This window comes from Rhinopithecus roxellana, chromosome 12, assembly GCF_007565055.1.
Source record: "Rhinopithecus roxellana isolate Shanxi Qingling chromosome 12, ASM756505v1, whole genome shotgun sequence".
Lineage (NCBI taxonomy): Eukaryota > Metazoa > Chordata > Mammalia > Primates > Cercopithecidae > Rhinopithecus > Rhinopithecus roxellana.
Window position 1 is genome coordinate 136,330,910 of NC_044560.1, and position 6,015 is coordinate 136,336,924.

Below are 6,015 nucleotides of genomic sequence, written 5' to 3' on the forward strand. Positions count from 1 at the left end.
CTAAAGCAGCTATTTTATGAACCTCTTTTTGCTCTTAGTCATGTAGAGACTTTTCATTTTCCTAAATATATCATATCTAAACAAATATTCATAGAGGTACTGTGGGTTATGGTTTGCCATTTGAACCATGCATCAACCTTCTGGAGAATCTTTTAAAGTATATATATTTTTCCAGAGTGAAATTAATTTTTTTCTAAAAATAAACACTTGAAATAGTTTTTATTAATATATTAATAGTTGTATATATTTATGGGATGCATTGATATTTTGATTTGTGCACATACAATGTGTAATGATCAAATCATGGTAATTGGGATAACCATCACCTCAAACATTTATCATTTCTTTGTATTGGGAACATTCTAAATCTTCTATTTATTTTGAAATACACAATAAATTATTGTTAACTGTAGTTGCCCTACTGTGTTATTGATTAGATAGAATAAATAAGTTCTAGTGTTACTGACACTGTTCTATCTAATCATATTTTTGTACCCATTAACCAACCTCTCCATCTTTCCCTCACCCCTGTCCATCCCAACCTCTGATAACCACCATTCTAAATCACTTCCTCCTTGGGATCAATATTTTTAGTTCCCATATAGGAATGAGAATATGCAAAATGTGTCTTTCTATGCCTGGATGATTCCACTTAACATAATATCCTCTGGTTCCATCCATGTTGCTACAAATGACAGGAGAAAGAAAATGTGGTATATACACACACAATGGAATATTGTCCAGCCATTAAAATAATAGAATCCTGTCATTTGTGGCAAGAGATTGTCTGGTTTTTTTTTTTTTTTTTTTTTTTTTTTTTTTTGAGACAGGTCTCAGTTGACCAGGCTGGAGTGCAGTGGTGCAATCCTAGTTCACTATAGTCCCAACCTGCCGGACTCAACCAATCCACCTCAGCTTCCTGAGTACCAGGGACTACAGGCATGCACCAACATGCCCAGCCAATTTTTTTTGTAAAGACGGTCTCACCATGTTGCCCAGATTAGTCTGAAACTCCTGAGCTCAAGTGAGTCTCCTGCCTTGGCCTCTCAAAGTGCTGGGATTACAGGCATGAGCCACTGCGCTTGGCCTGAATAAAGAATTTTATCTATATATACTTGGTCTAAAGAGAAAAAGACCTGCAAACAAATCATGAACACTAACTAAGTTTGTTATGTGCATTCATGTTATTTGGCAACTCCAAAACTACTTGCCATGTACTGGAGAACTGAACAGATGAGTAAACATACTGATGATGCTGGGGGCCAATTTCTGACTCTTAGAGAAAGAAGTAAATTTGGAATGGGAAAATACCTTAGCAAGAATCCTGCAATACTTATTTAAAATGAGAGAGATCATTATTTTGCACAGACACACACACACACGACTATTATCCCAATAATGATTAGTATGCACAGCACCCAGATCTTGGTTTCTAAGTATCATTCCCCACTAAAAGCAATCAGAGCTCTACAGAATCTGTGGCTGGGACAGGGAATATACAAGATAAACCTAATATATTATTGTATCAGAAAACAAAGGTTCATATGGACGACAGACAGGTAGAGAGATATGGGGGTAGGGGAAGGAAAAGCTCTTCTAACAAACAGTAGGATGCCAATTCCTAAAAATAGAAGGAACGACGGAGTCAGAAAGTCATCATTTTGCAGTCATCACAGTAATAATTAATTCAGACAAGAATCATCAATGAACACTAAAACCAGTGGGTGAAAGATGAGATCTTCCACACAAATTGCTCAAAGATCTTCCTGCAAATTGCTTATCAATTTCAAAGCCAAAATAGCCATTTTTTAGTGGAAAAACCTGGGAGACACCAGTTTATACAAGTTATCAATGCTAACACCAACAAAACGCATCATGTGTTTCCTGATGTGATGCACTGAGAAGTATGCATTATTCATGCAATACTCAATCTACAAACATTTAACTTGAATCTAATGAGGACTCAAACTCAGATTTAGGGTTGTTCTACAAAATAGCTTGTTGTCTTCAAAAAGGCTCATTTCATGAAAGAAAAAATGGCTATGGAACTGATCTAGGTTAAAAACTAAAGAAACATGACAATGAAATGCAGGGCATGACACATTTTAGATTGGACCCTGAAATACAAAATGCTATAAACATTATAGGATGACTGTGGAAATTGAATAAATTCTGTAGGTTAGGAAACATTACTGTATCAACCTACAATGGTCTTAAAATATGTTTACAGATTATTTTCCTACCCCCTTGATTGTGGATAGGCTTTTCACTGTCTCAATGAACTGAGGCAGAAGTGATGTTGGAACTTCCAACGCTAGATTAGAAAAGGCCATAGTACTTGCGCTGGCTTTTATCTGGATACTAGCTTTGAGCCACCATGTAATGTCCAGTTTCTGTGAAGTCACCATGCTGAAGAGGTCACATGCCTGAGGAACCAAAGCTGTGTCGTTCTCTCAGTTCAGGCAGTAGACGTGGAAATGCACAGGTTTAACTGCAATCACATTAGAGACCCCAAGAATATGTGGGATTCTTTTGTATTATTCTTGCATCTTTTCTTAATGTTTAGAATTAATTCAAAATAAAAGTTTTAGAACATTTAAAAAACATTACAAAAATGTTAAAAATTACTACACTCGCCCCCTTAAAGTAACAAGATCATATGTATACATACATATATACACACATCACATATACATATATACACATTCATACAAAATCCTGTCTCTGCCCACTTTCCTAAACATATTCTGAGTAACTACCAATGTCAATAATTATAAATTTACCTCCTCTCATTTCACTCTATATTCCACTGAATGGATAAGTCATCAAATATTTTGTCAGTCCAACTGATAAATGCAAATTTTGCTATTATCAACAATGCAACTGTGAACATCCATTTACATACATCTGTAACCGAGTGTCTCAGTCTTCAAATGCATCTTAAAACTTTTTTCCCTTTCCTTCCTGATATGGTTTGGCTATGTGTTGTGGGAGGGACCTGGTAGGAGGTAATTGAATCAAGGGGTCAGGTCTTTCCTGTGCTGTTCTCATGATAGTGAATAAGTCTCACAAGATCTGATGGTTTTAAAAAGGGGAGTTTGGCTGGGCGCTGTGGCTCATGCCTGTAATCCCAGCACTTTGGGAGGCCATAGCAGGCGGATCACGAGTTCAGGAGTTCGAGACAAGCCTGACCAACATGGTGAAACCCTGTCTCTATTAAAAATACAAAAATTGGCCGGGCGCGGTGGCTCAAGCCTGTAATCCCAGCACTTTGGGAGGCCGAGACGGGCGGATCATGAGGTCAGGAGATCGAGACCATCCTGGCTAATACGGTGAAACCCCGTCTCTACTAAAAAATACAAAAAACTAGCTGGGCGACGAGGCGGGCGCCTGTAGTCCCAGCTACTCGGGAGGCTGAGACAGGAGAATGGCGTGAACCCGGGAGGCGGAGCTTGCAGTGAGCTGAGATCTGGCCACTGCACTCCAGCCTGGGCGGCAGAGCAAGACTCCGTCTCAAAAAAAAAAAAAAAAAAAAAAAAAAAAAAAAAAAAAAAAAAAAAAAAAAAATTAGCCAGGAGCGGTGGCACGTGCCTGTAATCCTGGCTATTCAGGAGGCTGAGGCAGGAGAATTGCTTGAACTTGGGGGGGGGGGGGGGGGTTGCAGTGAGCCGAGATCACACACTATATTCCAGCCTGGGTGACAGAGTGAGACCTCATCTCAAAAAAAAAAAAAAAAATAGGTGGGGGGTTCTGCACAAGCTCTCTCTTTGCCTGCTGCAATCCAGAGACTCCGTCTCAAAAAGAAAAAAAAGGGGGAGTATCCCTCCACAAGCTCTCTCTTTGCCTGTCATCCATGTAAGATGTGACTTGCTCCTCCTTGCCTTCCACCATGATTGTGAGGCCTCCCAGCCATGTCAAACTGTAAGCCCATTAAACCCTTTTTCCTGTATAAATTACCCAGTCTGGGGTATGTCTTTATCAGTAGCATGAAAACAAGCTAATACACTTCCCAATCTCAGAACGTAGCCTTGTACTTTAAAACTCTTTATATTTCCCTTTCCCACCAGGTAGTTCCACACACAGTGCTTGCTTATCTAATTATGTGTTTGCTTAGAAATTCCGGGGCTAATTATAAAACAGCCCAGACATAGAGACCCAGCTGCACAATCCTCTCACTTAGGGAGAGTTACAGTTAGTTCACCACTAATTGGGCCAAAATCAGGATGACACAAACTATTTCTCTGGATGGGCAATTACTCAAGATATCCATTGGAACAAGACATACAGATCTGCATTTTCCTGTATCACTCCCACACATTATGTCCCACACCAAGTTTTCCTTCTTAAACCCCCTCAGTCAACCCAAAAAGTGAGACTGGACTTTTAAGGCATGAGCTTGGCCATTCCCCAACTACTTGCATTCAATTAATAAAACTGCGTTTCTTTCACTACACCTCACTTGTGTTTTCAGCCTTTGAGTGGCAAGCACTGGATTTTAGCTGGTTACAAATTTCGTGCCCCATGTGAGGAACTGTGTGTTTTGAGCAGCTCAGCCTGTACACCTGGTTTCCAATGAATGGAGCAATTGGGCACAGCAGATGCCAGAACTTACCCATTCATGCTACCAGGCAGTACAGCAGTCACTTGCAAATGCTAGCTGCTTATGGCTAGCTGACCCTGCAGTTGGGACCTTACAGAATTCCCAACAACTGTCAATACTCTTTGTCTTGGGATTTGCCCTTCCCTCTTCTTCATGGCATCAGCTGCTATAATACTCTGTTGGAGTGAGGAAAGCCACATCTGGGGAGCTGATGGGCTTCAAGAACTGGGAAACCAGAGTGCATCCAGAAATCCTCTGTCTTTGCCATCTGGGCTTTCCAGCCATCAGGACCTAATGCAGGTCACTCTATGGTCCCATCTGGGTTTGAGACAAGATCTCAGGACTTTTCTCTAAAATACCCTGAGTACCAGTCTGGAACACTGTCTACACTGGATCCATCTGTGGTTTCTGTCTGTTTAGTGGTACCTATCCTTCTGAGGGTGCTTTGGCAGTTTCCATCCCACCAGCCAAGACCAGGTAGGTCCAACTGATTATCAGAGGGCAGCAAGATAGGCTGCTCCTCTCCTTGCTAGGGGAAAAGCAGGGTTTATCATTTTGGCCACCAATTTTGTAACTCTGAGACTTTAGAATGTTTTAGACACTTGTGTCAAGCTTTGTGGGGAGGAGAATGTGTGAGAATTCTTTTCTAGACTATCTGGGAATCCAGCTGGTTATGTATCTATGGCCGTTTTTGTACACATTTTAAATTGATGGGAAAATTACAGCAATAAAAATTCAGAGCTCAAATGGTTAACCTGCAACTATAAAGTTAAGCAGAATCTTCTAAAGCTCTCTATTTATGTCTCTCTTTTGTTTTCAGCCTGTGTTGACTCTACTGTTAGTAAGCTACTGATGTTGAGATAAAACTCACTGTTTCAAAGTAATGTAGATAATTTTTTATTCTTATACAGTTCAGCTAGTTCTGGCTAAAATATAAACATTGCAAACTCCTTTAAAACTTAATTTAAAAAAAGTAAAAGAGGTTTTTAAAAATTAAAACTGCCATAAAAACTGTTTTACCCAAAATTTTGATCCACCCTTTTTCTTGGATTACCTATCAGGGCAAACAAAGTTTAGCCATGTAAACAGATTCCATTTCATTAAAAAAAAAAAAAAATTTTTTTTGGATACAGCTATCTTTTATAAAATGGTGACTCTGTATTGCTACCTTATGGCTAGAACTCTAAGGTAAAAGCTGTTGGATCTTTGTTTGTATATATGTGTGTACATATTTAGATATGTTTATGTGATTGCATTACATGTATGTAACATGTATTGTTATGTGTTGCTCCAGCATGCCACCAAATGACCTTATAAGTAGATGAGTATTATAAATTAAGTAAGTACAAATGCTTCAAGTTCACACAGATCTTCAGTAAATAAAACTGGTTTTAAAATCATTAGTAAGATTAAAA